Source organism: Narcine bancroftii, chromosome 11, assembly GCF_036971445.1.
Source record: "Narcine bancroftii isolate sNarBan1 chromosome 11, sNarBan1.hap1, whole genome shotgun sequence".
Classification (NCBI taxonomy): Eukaryota; Metazoa; Chordata; class Chondrichthyes; order Torpediniformes; family Narcinidae; genus Narcine; species Narcine bancroftii.
This window is the reverse complement of record NC_091479.1, coordinates 9,456,525-9,470,995: the sequence shown is the minus strand read 5'-3', so window position 1 is coordinate 9,470,995 and position 14,471 is coordinate 9,456,525. Positions and strand designations below refer to the sequence as shown.

The following is a 14,471-nucleotide window of genomic DNA, read 5'->3' as shown; positions in this document are numbered from 1 at the left end:
ATTGCTGTCGGAGAGCAGCAGCAATCATCAGGGACCCACACCACCCAGCACACGCTCTGTTCTCATTGCTTCCATCAGGAAGGAGGTCTCGGTGCCACAAGACTCGCATCACCAGGTTCAGGAACAGCTGCTCCCCCTCCACCATCAGACTCCTCAACAACAAATTAAATCAGGGATCTATTTATGGACTCTTACTTGTGCACTTTATTGATTTTTCTTCTCTCTGTATTGCACAGTCGGTTTGTTTACATTTCTTTATTTGTTTACATGTGTACATTGTGCAGTTTTTTTTTTGCATTTCCAATAAGTAGTAATTCTGCCTGGCCCGCAGGAAAAAGAATCTCAGCATTGTATGTGATGTCATGCATGTACTCTGACAATAAGTCTGAAATCAATGTAGAGATGGAGAGAATCTGGGGAGTCAGTATTGGATAAGCACCCAATTTACAAGGAGCACCAGTGCTTTTACTGCGACATGCCAGTTTTATGCTACTGCCTGATAGAGAAGTATCAGAATCGTCCTTTCAGTTCCTGATCATTGCAGTGCCTAGGAACACAAGAGAATCCAGGTGTTAGACCAAAACACAAACTGTTGGTAGAACACAGAGGGTCAAGCATCATCTGCGGAGGCAAAAAGAATACAACAGTTAACGGAAATTTTGCTTCCTGAACACCTTTGGGTATATTTTATGGATTTTGGGCTGCTGATCACAAAAATCACCTTAAAATTTTCCTATCACTGTATTTCCCCTAATTCCATGTCTAACGCTTTTTTTTAACCAAAAATAGACTTTATTCACAATAAATTATTTATAAAAGGAAAACCTCTGATTCCAAACACGAGCTCTAATTTTCGGTATTGGTTGCAGGGAGAATTTTCTGACTATATGCCCCTGCTAATTTTATGAACGGCTAGCAGGATTTCCTTCATCCTCCTGTGCTCCAAGGAAACAAACGCAGCTGATCTAGTACAGTAAACTCCGAGTATCCGGCACCTCCAGGGATTGGTAGATGCCAGATAAGTGAGTTTTCCGGTTGCAAGAGACTGACTCTCACAATGCCCAACTAATACACCTGCATTTAAGTATAAAGAGCTTAAAAGACAAATATACAATTCAGTACAGAATTTGTCAACAATATCAATGACGTTAGGTTGATCTTTGAGAATTCTTTGCTTTAGTGCCAGGAGCCTGATGAGAAAATGATTCTTTAATGTGTTGGAAATGTCCTCACCTCATGACCTTCAAGACCTTTTGGTTTCTTCGTCACATACAATGTTCCTCTCACAAAGTCAAACATGTGCCGCACAAATTCATGTCATGACTGGATGTCCAATTTGAAGTCCAGACCACTGCATGCCATAGGCATCCATCTACAATGCCGCAATGTCCCATCATCTGTTGAAGGTCATCATTTTAAAAGCCTCTGTTGTGATGGCTATTTCTGCTGTATTGAATCGTCCTGAAGATGATAAACGCTAGTGTTAACTACACTCAACTATGCTGTTGCCTGAAGAACATGTGCATCAACGTACGTCCATTGTATATCAATGTAATGCACAGCATGTGTATAGGTGAGCTGCTTTTAGAGCCTGTCTGCATCTAAACGAAGCATGCTTGGACTGACCAAAACAGCTTGCTTTGTGGGCAATATGCTAGTAGACAAAATATGACAGGATATCACATAAATAGGTTATATCTAATGAACGGTACGTGATAGGAAAATTTTAAGGCGATTTTCGTGATCAGCAGCTCAAAATCCATAAAATAGACCCAAAAGTTTTCAGGGAGTAAAATCTTTGCTGTCCAGTGTAATCCTTAGTTTTCAGATTTTATCTTAGCTCAACAAGGAAAACTAAGGAAAGGAGAATACACATCAGAAAGGAGAATACACAAAAGTGCTGCAGATCTCACAGCGTACACATGAGCCAAAAATATATGACCAATGTTTTGGACCCGAGCCCTTCATCAAGGTACTGTAGGATCTCTTTTCACTACCTGGTGGGAGGGCAGGGAGATCTTGGATTTAAGGCACACGAGCAAGAGCTAACATCTGATGAGGCATCACACCTTCCCAGAAGTGTGTGGTGAATCTATGGAATTTGGTGTCCGTTGAAGCATTGGAGATGACCTCTGTGAATACTGTATAGGATGATCTCGGAATTTCCAGCCAAAATGTTAGTTTTGAGAGATACCCTTTGTGTCAGTCAACACACCCCCCCCCCCCCACCATCACTGTTGACTCCTCCTGTAAGAGGCCACTTAAAGCCTGTAGAGAGTCGACAGCAATCAGCTTGGGTGGATGGACCACACAGAGGATCGCAGAGACTTCATTGATAACTAATGGGGCATGTTCCAGATTGTGGCGGAAGTCAGGGTCAGTGTTTTAGACCCTTTGTACCCTGATTTTAAGATAAAATTTTTAAGTTTTGTGGATCGACCTAATCAATGGCATATACAATATATTTAAGACAAGGTTGGATAGAATTTTACAAAATCGGGGAATTAAGGGATATGGGGAAAAGGCAGGTAGGTGAGCCCATGATCAGATCAGCCATGATCTCATTGAATGGCGGAGCAGACTCGACGGGCTGGATGGCCGACTCCTGCTTGTATTCAATAGGATTAGCCTGGCTCTGAAGCCACAGCTTCCGACTGCTACTCGTCAACATCCACTGCTCCTCATGGCAATCTGTCTGGGTGCTTCAATGTGAAAACCAGGTGTAAAACTGGGCTATTTATTGTTTATTGATAATGAGCTTTCTATTTGCCTTCAAGGATTGATTGGCAAAATGAGAAGTGCTGGAACCCATGGGAACATTCTGTAATTATTGTCCCCTTGAATCAATGCTCAGAAAAAGAACCCAATAGGATGCAGCCAGAAGATTATGTACAGTGTGATGCATCTAGGAATTAGATTACGATGATTGTTTATCTTGCACTGGATGTTATTTTCCCATTTCCTGATCAGATAATCTCTCTTCTGGGTCCAATTGAATACACATAGTTATTTCACGAAGCTCAGCAAATTGTTCTCAAAGGGAACATTCTTATGAAAATGCGATCGTCAGCTTTCTGCAACCATTAAACAACAGACAACAAGCAGAGGCTCACGTTAATCAGATGGATGCCCTAACGATGGGCTCCTCCTTCGATTAGCGGAACTGAAGAATCCCAAGTGGACTGGTCGTCTCTCCTTCAAAATCTTCCTCTTGCCTTTTTATATTGTCCTCTTTCCTCTTTCATAGGATCATCAGATAAAAGGCGGCAGGGTTGGTGTAGCAATTAGCTCAACGCCTTTACGGGGCCAGCGATTAGGACTGGGTTCAACTCCCACGCTGTCTGTAAGGAGCTTGTACGTTCTCCCTGTATCTGTGTGGCCTATTACCATGCTGTATATCTAAATTTAAAAAAAAGATTAAGTAGCAGAAGTAGGCCCATCAGCCCATCGAGTCTCCTCTGTCATTCTGATCATGAGCTGATCCATCCTCCCACTCCCCCCTGGCATTATCCCCGTAACCCTTGATGCCCTGACTAATCATACACCTGTCAATCTCAGCCTTGAAAACACCCAAAGACCTTGCTTCCACAACTGCTCGTGGCATCAAATTCCACACACTCACTGTTTGTACGTTCTCCCGTGACCTGCGCGGGTTTCCTCCCACCCTCCAAAAGTGCACGGGGGTTACAGGTCAATTTGGGTGTAATTGGGCGGCACGGGTTTCAATCGCCAGAATTGGCTTCTACTGTGCAGTAAATAAAATTTTAACTTTTAAAAAATGTACAAACCCTGCAGTAAATTGCACCTTGGCTGTGGACTTTTACATATAAAGTATTGCAGTACATTTTAAAGGAATGTTACAAAACAAAATCAGGGCTGCGCTTGGGAGTAAATTAAAAGAAATGTTGGGGAAGTGTTTGGAAGAACTGGAGACTGTCAGGCTGAAGGAGATGGCTGCAAAAGGTAGGGGGAGTTACTCCAGGATACAGATACCAGAGGGTGGAACTGAAACAAGTTGGAGAAAATGCAGGGTGTGCAGGTGGAGATGTTTCCAGAGATAGGGAGGATGAGGCTTTGGAAGGATTTGATGGCAGGGATAATTTTCTGTTTGTGGCCGTTTGGACAGAATACAAGAACACAAGAAAACAGCAAAACTAGGTCTCCCAGCTTTTCACATCTGCTCCTCTTTTCAACATGTTCATGGCTGATCCAAGCCTTGTGTCCTCCTCCGTGCCAGTTCGCCACAGCCCGAAATTCCTTGATCTTTAAAAATGTATCTACCCCCTCTTTAATTCCCTCCAATGATCTCGTTTCCAAATCCCTTTGTCGTAAAAAATTTGAGTCAAGAGTTTGCAGAGGTTTGGTATGACGTTGGAAATCCTGGCAAATTTCTGCAGGTGTGTGGTGGAAAGTGTGCTGACCGGCTGCATCACAGTCTGGTATGGGGACACCAATGCACCTGAGAAAGCCCTGAAAGAGGTAGTGGACACAGCCCAGGACATCACAGGACAAAACCCTCCCTACCATCGAGAACGTCAACGGGGAACGCTGCCACTGGAGAGCAGCAGCAATCATCAAGGAGCTACACCACCCAGCACACGCTCTGTTCTCGCTGCTGCCATCAGGAAAGAGGTCTCGGTGCCACAAGACTCATACAGGTTCAGGAACAGCTGCTCCCCCTCAACGACAAACTCAATCAGGACTCTTGCTTTTGTACTTTGATTTTTTTTCTCTCTGTAATGCAGTTTGTTTACATTTCTTTATTTGTTTACTCTGTGTACAGGTTTTTTTTGCAATACCAATTGTGGTAATTCTGCCACGCCCGCAGGAAAAAGAATCTCAGGATTATATGTGATACACTCCCACAATAAATCTGAAATCTGAATTTCAGAGATTCACCACCTTCTCACTGATATCTGACTGTCCCTAATCTTGGAACTATATCAAGTCATTAGGAGTGACTCCCACTAATGAAACATCTCGACTCTACCATGACTCCTCAAGTTCTGATATCTCCCATAAGTTCACCTCCCTTTCTTTTCATCTCCAGACAAAATGGACCTTTTGCTTTTAAGCTGTGATAAGACGTCCCTCTCATTCCAGGAATTAGCCCAATGATTCTCTTCTGAACTGCGGGGACCAAACTTCTGCCCAGTCCTCCAGGTGTGACTTCACCAGTATCTTATGCAATTGTAATAACATTTCCCTACATCTTTAATGTGCCATTTGTCTTGCTCACCTCTTGCTGCACACACCACTCGTACCGCTAGGTTCAGGAACAGTTACTACCCCTCATCTATCAGACTCTTGAACAATAGGGGTAATCATATTCATTTAGAGACTCATATGCTCATTATTTTCTCAACTTTCTACAGGAACTTTATCGAGAGCATCCTAGCTGGCTGTATCACAGTGTGGTACAGTTGTTGTTGAGTAGAATCAGAATCAGGATTTATTGTCATGAACAAATCATGAAATTCTGTGTTTTGCAGTAGCATCACAGTGTAAACATTCATATTATAACCATCCTACAACATTATTATAAAAAAACAGAACATTAATAATGCACGAAAAGTGAGGCAGTGTCTTTGGACCATGGATTATTCAGGAATCTGATGGCAGCGGGGAAGAAGCTGTCCTGTGCTCGTCTTTAGACTCCTGTACCTTTTCCCTGATGGTAGCAGAGTGAAGGGGGCATGGCCTAGGTGGGGGGGGGGTCTTTGAGGATAGAGGCTGCTTTTTAAAGACACCGCCTCATGTAGATGTCCTCAATGGAGTGAAGTCTAGTGACTGTGATACCGCAGGCAGAGTTAACAACCCCCTGGAGTTTATTCTTGTTCTGGGAGTTTCCATACCAGGCAATGATGCAACCAGTCAGAACGCTCTCCACAGAAAATTTACAAGATCCTTTTGGAGACATACCTCGGACACCTCACAAAGAATAGACACTGGCGAGCCTTCTTTGTGATTGCATCAATGTGGAGGCTCTAGGCAGAATACATTACTGACCCCTCAGTGAGGACTGGTTCATGTTCTCCTGACTTCCTTCTGAAGTCCACAATCTCCTCCTTAGTTTTCTTCTTCTTTCCTCCTCCTTAGTTTTCTTGATGGTAGCGGTGAGAACAGAGCATGTGGTGGGTGGTGTGGATCCTCGTTGGCTCTCTGACGGCGGCGTTCCCAGTAAATGTTCTCGATAATGAGGAGGGTTTTGCCTGTGATGTCTTGGGCGGTGTCTACGACCTATTGGAGGGCTTTAAACTCAGGGGCATTGTTGTCCCTGTACACAGACCGAGGTGCAGCCGGACAGCTCACGTTCCACCACACATCTGTAGAAATTTGCCAGGGTTTGTGATGTCTACAAGCTCCTGAGGAAGTAGAGGCACTTTCTTCACGTTGCCGATAGTGTGTTGGGTCCAGCAACGATCCTCCGAGATAGTAACTCCCAAAAACTTAAATTTGCTCTCCCTCTCCTCCACTGATTTTCTCCCAATGATCACTGGATTTAAGAAAAAATTCTTCCTTCAACCTGACGAAAGGCCCAATCCCAAAACATTGGTTAACTTTTACCTCCTATGGAGGCCAGGTTTTTCCCAGCACATTTGTGTATTGCAGTGTTTTTCCTGACAGATAGGTGTGTGTCTTTGGAATTGGCAAAAATATCCTAGTTCCTGCCCAATTATTTGATGAATCGTTACTTTCAGGAGTTGAAATTGCAAAAGAAATCAATGAGCTACAAATAGTTGTAAAAGATGATCAACAAACAACTTGATGAAGAAATTCCTTTCTATGGCTTAAATATCATTTTCTCATTTCCAGTCATCCTATGTTCAAAACAAAATCTTCAGATATGGTTTCAATTAAAGTTAATTTGGTGATTCTGTGGAGGAATTTTTCCCAGGTCTTGGGTTGAGAGCTCTAGACAATTGACTTCCTCCTCTGTCGTTCAACGAGGTCACTTGTTGCCTTAAAGCCCAAATGTTAGGTCTTGTGAAAAGGGCTTTTCTTCTGGGAAAATCTTGCACTGTTTTGACTAATTAAACACAAATATTTCCAGCGTAACCAATGCTTGGCCATGAATCAAGATCGCTCATATATTGTAATGCTAATTCTATCCATTGCCCAGCCTCATTACACTGGACAACAAAAATTTTTCTTCCTGAACATTTTTGGGTGCCTTTTATAGATTTTGGGTCACTGATCTCGAAAATCACCTTTAAATTTTCCTATCATGTACCGTTTTTAAATATAGCCTATTTTTGTGATTTCCTGTCACATTTTAAGTCTACTTCAAGCAAACTAAACCATGAAGTGCAACATGTCATTGAAAATTCACTTCCTGCATTCACACTCAGATTTCTTTCCTGCTCGGTGCAGTCAGTGATGGAACATGGTGAAAGGTTTCACCGGGACATTGCGACCATGGAAAAGCGGGACCAGGGCAACTGGAATCCATCAATGCCGGCCGAGACTGTCACGAGAGGCATCAGATGCTGAGTACAAACGAAAATCAGCGGCAAAACATTTCTGGGTCACTTGAACTAGCGGAATGAGTCAGCATCATGTTAAATTCAATATAAGTTCATTTAATATTTCTCCAACATCCGTCGTGATAAAGCAAATCTTAAATTATCTTTGTGTTCAGCTTGATGCCGTCTATCGATACTCCTAATTATTTTTCAGGAAGCAAATCTGTTGTCTAGTGCAACTAATAAAGACCCAGAACACTTGAGCTCTTTTCTGTACTATCTCTGCACTGACTGCCTCCTGTATTTTTGGCCTTTGTAATGGTGATGAACGAATGCTGGAAACTACTTCAAATTTTGCCCTCTCTCCAGTTCTCATCTTTCAAAAAAACCCATCTTTCAACCAAAGGACTCTCCACTCCCACCATTACACATCAAATTCTATCCATTAACCCTCTGCTCTACTCTACACCAATGACTGTGTGGTTCCATACGATAACAAATTCGCTGACGATACCACGGTCGTGGGTTGTATATAAGGGGTGATGAATCAGCATATAGGATGGAGATTGAAAACCTGACTGGATGGTGCACCAACAACAACCTCGCACTCAATGTCACCAAAACCAAGAGACTGATTGTTGACGTCAGGAAGGGAAAACCAGAGGGGTATGATCATTGGGGATCAGAGGTGGAGAGAGTGAGCATATTTAAGTTCTTGGGATTCACTATCTCATTCCTGGACCCACACACAAATGACATCTTGAAGAAAGCACATCAGCATCTTTACTTACACAGGAGTTTGAATACCAGCCCTCTCCAGAAAAGAAGAAAAAAAGTGAAGGAAAAGCAAAGCCCCAGATACATAAAACACAACAAATAAAAGATAAAGGTGTGGAGAAAAGAAAAAAAATGGCACCTAAGAAAAAAACAAACAAAAACAACAGGAAAAAAGAAGGAAAGGTGTCAGAAGAGAAAGGAGAAGGCCTTACCTGCACGAAGAAGCAGGGACCCGCTGTGGATAGAGGAGCCCGCTCCCCGAGGTTAGCGGAGACCCCGCAGGGTCGCGACCTCCCGACCGCAGGACTGCAAAAATGGCTCACTGAGCCAAACAGAGGTGCGGAATGTGCACAACAAGGAAAAGGAGAACACCGACGGGAGGGGGGACCAGCTGTGGAGTGAATCTACACAGCACAAACAGCTGAGAGATGCCCGACAACAGGGCTGCCAGCTGGAAGAAAAGGAAAGCAACGGGAAAGGGAGGGATGAGAAAGAAAAACAGAAGCAGGAGGCCCAACAGATAACTAGTGCAGAAGAAGAGGACCAGCATCAAGAAGCCATGAAAAAAAACCCCAACAAACTGAGGCAAGCAGCTCAACAAGAAAGTTAGAAGAGAGACAGATACAAGGAAGAGAAGTAGAAGACACAAATCCAAGAGCAGACACAGAAGAAGAAGAAGAAGACCAAGCTCTGCACAGAGGAATAGGAGGTAAAATGAATGGACAACACATAGATAAAAATTATTTTCAAGAACAAATGAAAGCATTAAAAGAATGGCTGACACTAGAATTTAGTGAAATGAAAAGTACAGATGAAAAAGTGAGTAGAATAGAACTGGTCATAACAGATGTAGTGAAAGGATTAGAAAATGTGGAAGAACGAGTAATGGCGGTAGAAGTGGAAGTGAACGACTTAAAAAGAAAATTGGAAGAAAGTGACAAAAAAGTTAAAGAAACACAAGAGTTGTTAGCTCAGAAGATGGATATAATGGAAAACTATAGTAGGCGAAACAATGTAAAGATAATGGGCCTAAAGGAAGATGAAGAAGGCAAAGATATAAAAGAATTTATAAAAAAATGGATCCCTAAGATCCTAGGAATGCCAGAAATACAGGAAGGAATGGAAATAGAAAGGGCACACAGAACATTAGCCCCGAAACCACAGTCACAACAAAAACCAAGATCCGTTTTGTAAAATTTCTGAGATACACGACAAGAGAAAATATATTGGAGAAGGCAATGAATAAAATTAGAGAAGACAAAAAGCCACTGGAGTACAAAGGTCAAAAAAAAAATTCTACCCAGACATAAGTTTTGAACTCCTAAAGAAGAGGAGGGAGTTTAACACAGCAAAATCGATCCTATGGAAAAAAGGCTATAAATTTATGTTAAGATATCCAGCGGTGCTTAAAATAGTTATCCCAGGGGTGCAAACAGACTGTTCTCGGATCCAGAGAAAGCACGAGAATTGGCAGAACGCCTGCAGGCCAGAAAGAGAGATGAAGAGATGTAACAAGAATGAAGAATGACGACAAACTACATATAAAGATGTAAAAATAATGTATAAGTAAGAACTAAAGGAGGGAAGAAAAGGGAAGTAAGGGAGAAGGGGGGGGGAAAAAAGAGGAGAGGGTAAAAAAAAGAAAAAGGGGGAAGCTTTGTTCTAATGTGAAGATAAAAGTCTTTTCTGGAGGAGGTTGGGTGGGAGAGAATAACAGTCATTGCAAAATCAGTTGACACTTGCGAACGGCTTCACAGTCCAAATGGAGAGGGGAGTTGTGGTTGCCCGGCAAGGGACAAGGGGCGACTCAGAGAGGGGGGGGGGGACACACTTGGAGTTAAGGGAATTTTAGATGTGGGAGTGGTTGAAGTATTTTATGTTTTAGAAGTGTTGTCATACATTGAGTTCAAAAAAGGAAAACTGAGAAATGAAAATGGGGTAAAGGGGAAAGGTGGTGGTGAGGAAGCGGAAATGAGGTGTAAACAGAGTTTGAGATGGCCATGTTGAACTATATGACTATAAATATTAATGGAATACATAACCAAATCAAAAGGAAGAGGCTATTAAATTTACTGAAAAAAGAAAAATTAGATATAGCATCCGTGCAGGAAAGGCATCTAACTGAAGTGGAACATAATAAATTAAAGAGGGATTGGGTAGGACACGTAATGGCAGCATCGTATAATTCAAAAGCTAGAGGAGTAGCTATATTAATCAATAAAAATGTACCAATCAAAATAGAGGAGGAAATAATAGATCCAGCAGGGAGATATGTAATGATAATATTCAGAACTCTGGAATTTGGTCAATATATATGCACTTAATGATCAAAAGTTTATGCAAGAAACCCTGGGAAATTTCTACAAATGTGTGATGGAAAGTGTGCTGACCGGCTGCATCATGGTCTGGTATAGGGACACCAATATCCCTCAGCGTAAATCCCTGAAAGATGTAGTAGACACAGCCCAGGTCATTGCAGGCAAAACCTTCCCCACCATTGAGAACATCTACAGGGAACGCTGCCATTGGAGAACAGCGGCAATCATCAAGGACCCACACCACCCAGCACACGCTCTGTTCTCGCTGCTGCCTTCAGGAAAGAGGTGTCGGTGCCCCAAGACTCGCACCCCCAGGTTCAGGAACAGCTGCTCCCCCTCCACCAGCAACAACAAACTCAATCAAAGAGTCATTTAAGGATTCTTACTTGTGCAACGTATTTTTTATAACTCTCTGTATTGCACAGTCAGTTTACATTAGTTATCTATTCACAGTTGTTTATTTATTTACACATATATGTTGTGTACAGTTTTATTTTGCACTACCAATAAGTGGTAATTCTTCCTCAATCACAGGAAAAAGAATCTCAGGGTTGTATGTGATGTCATGTATGTACTGTGACAATAAATCTGAATCTGAATCCTAGTTTACACAGCAAATTAAGGACCAAATCCACCCAGGTGTATATTCTGTACTCATTGTGCAGGCTGGATTTTTGCTTTGCAATATTCTTACATAGCAAGACAATCCACTGGAGGAACTCAGTGGGTCATTAGTAGGAGAATAAGGATGATTGACTTTTTGGATCAGATTCCTTCACACTTTTATTGTAAACAGGAAGCAAAGAAATACAGGCAGAAATATAAAAATACCTGGTCAACCCAAAAAGTTCACTCTGAAAAGAGTCTGATTGTGATGCCTTGGGACACCTTTCCACTAAAGCTGAAAAACAAAGGGTGTCTATCAGTTGACCAACATCTCTCCAGTGCCCACAGCTTATCCTCACAGACTACGGACTTCTTATTAAAGAAATCCAATCTAGATTCTTTGGAATTCAGGAGAATGAGGGTGTTCTTATTAAAGCATGTGAGATGCTGAGGGGACAGGACAGAGTGATGGCAAGATGTTTCCACTCGCCTGCGCAACAAAAGGACAAGGTAACAAGATGGGGGAGGGGGGGGATCATTTAAAACTGGGGAATGCAGCAACTCTTTTCTCCAGATGGTGTGAATGCCTGGAATTCTCCATTCCAGAGCACTGTGAGGCTAGATAATTGGGAGCACTTAAAGAAAAGTATATATATTTGTGGTGAAACCGGAAAGTCTGCAGACGCTATGATGGTAGTAAATACACAAGCGTGCTGGAGAAACTCAGTGGGTCACTCGGCGAGGCAAAGACCTATTACCAACATTTCATGCGCTGCGGGACCCGCTGAGTTTCTCCAGTACTCAGTTTAAAATGAAAATCAAACACACAGCATGGTAACAGCCCCTTCCGGCCCACGAACCCACGCCGCCCAATTACATCCAGTTGACCTACAAACCCCCCGGTATGTTTTTGAAGGCTGGGAGGAAACTGGAGCCCCTGGAGAAAACAGATGCAGACACAGGGGGAGAACGTATAAACTCCTTATAGACAGCGCGGGATTCGAACCCTGGCCCCTGGCACCCTTATAGCGTTGCCGTTCGCCAACCGTGTTGCCTGTGTGTTTACTAGATATATTTGTGAAATCTCAGGGAAATGAGAGGAGATGAGGCCTCAGGCAGCTCAGCTAAGATCATGTTGAATGGCAGGACAGGTTTGAGGAGCCGTGGTCTCTTATGCAAAGTCGGTCTAAAATAACACCTTTATTTTTGTTTTCACATTGTCACCCTTCCCCAAATGTCATTATTGCTGCAGTGATATTTCTCATGAAATCGATGGTGTTAAAATGAGGTTAAAGGTTTGATAAAAAAAAAAGGGGCTTGGTCAGATCCGTTATCCCTTCACTTACCTTTTACATGTCTCCCTCTGCAACACAATGACCTCCACTCACTACCTCTGTACTCGATAGTGGGAAGGGCTTTTCAAGTTGTTGCAAGGGCTGGTAGGGGGACACCAATAGTCCTGAGTGTAAAGTCCTGCAAAAGGTAGTGGACACAGCCCAGGACATCACAGGCAAAGCCCTCCCCACTATCGAGAACATCTACAGGGAACGCTGCCGTCGGAGAGCAGCAGCAAGTTCAAGGTTCCACATCACCCAGCACACGCTCTGTTCTCACTGCTGCCATCAGGAAAGAGGTGTAGGTGCCACAAGACTCGCACGACCAGGTTCAGGAACAGCTGCTCCCCCTCCGCCATCAGACTCCTCAACGACAAACTCAATCAGGGGCTCATTTAAGGACTCGTACTTGTGCACTTTATCTCTCTCTACTGCAGTTTGTTTACTCACTTCTTTATTTATTTACAGGTGTACTTTTTTTCTTGCACTAACAATGTGGTAATTTTGCGTGGCCCCCAGGAAAAAGGAGCCTCAGAGTTGTCTGTGACGATAATAAATTGGAAATCTGCAGCATCTGCAGACGAGGAGCGGAAGTGTTTTGGATGGGGAGGTTGTGAGCTGGAGGTCAAGAGAAAGAATCTTGTTTAGTATTTTAAAGGAACACTCTCATTCATATGTTAATTCATCAAAATAACTATCAATGGCATTGTACCAAGGATAGAGGATTACCTCTGGCACAGCAACAATTAAATCAATACTTTATATGCTGTGAAGTAAATCCCCCATCACTACATAAATGGTCTTTATTATAACTGCAATTCTGTTAATTTTAATGTTGAAGTACGATCAATCACACAAAGACTGGTCGCCAAGACTGAAGGCTTTTATTTACAAGAGATGGACGGCATCCCTGTGTTGGTCACTTACACTGACCCGGACTCGAACTGGGGCCAGGCTTGTAGCAATGACAGCCTTGATGGGGAAGAAAGGGGGAGGAGACACGAGCTGACCAGTGAGAGCAGGGTCAACCAGGAAAGGTCATGACATCTACATATGGCACTTATATTGAATGGTGGTTTCACCTCAAATGTTAAGAAGATTCTTCTTTACTTCTCACAACAGCTGACCAGAGCTGAAAAACACACAGGCGGTGGGCTGTTGGTGACAGATCCGTGAGGTGTTCTGTGGCAGAAGAGCACACAGGCAGCAGGTTGTTGGGTGACTCGAGATGAGGAACCCATGCAGGATGTGGGCTGAGGGTTACTGCGGTCGAGGGATTCACACCAGCCTGAGGACTGCTGGTGTCTGGCTCCAGGCTGGCAGAAGGGGTACCAGGTATCGAAACCAGGACGTGAGAGGGTGCTGAAGGTTTCCTGATCACGTCAGAGTATCGACTCTGGAGCTCGGGTCACTGATGGCTTGAACTGGACTCTATGTAACCGCAGGGGCTGTGGCAGCGCTGGAAGCAAATCCACGGACACTCGGTGACTCTGAGGGGAACTTTTGCTTCTCTTTCTCTGACTGTAAAATGTGCTTCAGGCAATTTCTGCTGATGGCAAATCTGTCTGCCTTATAGCAGACGAAAGCAAATTCCTTGTAATATTGCAAAATGTTTTATTACATGACAGTAAATGAATCTTGAGCTTTTGCTTTTACACATGTATGTTCGGGGCTTCTGTCAGGAGCTCACGGTGGTAGTAAGCTTGGATGTCTAAATCCTATTCCCTGCTGTGTATTAATGACTCCCGAGGTGTTGGCTACAATGCTCAAATTTGTCTTTTGTCGGTGGGCTGGGAGAGTAACAGAGAGGGGTTTCTGCTCCTTCATGGTTTTTCAGTCACGGTCAGACTCAATTACAGCTGGGTATCATGTCAATACTCTGGGGCCATGTCAGAAAGTCGATCTCCTTGATGATTCACTGAAGGACTGCGGTGGGTCTGGCAAAGTAATGCAGCTATTTTGGGAGGGAG

The 14,471-nt window shown here is 43.2% G+C and overlaps 1 long non-coding RNA gene across 1 annotated transcript in view; it reads left to right on the top strand.

The window, feature by feature from the left end:
- The window catches only part of LOC138745475 (uncharacterized), a 69,575-nt gene extending 55,360 nt beyond the window's left edge, over window positions 1–14,215 (top strand). Inside the window, exon 6 of the long non-coding RNA XR_011346295.1 lies at window positions 12,970–14,215. This is a non-coding gene — a long non-coding RNA (uncharacterized lncRNA). The remainder of the gene's footprint in view (window positions 1–12,969) is intronic.
- Window positions 14,216–14,471: the final 256 nt, after the last annotated feature.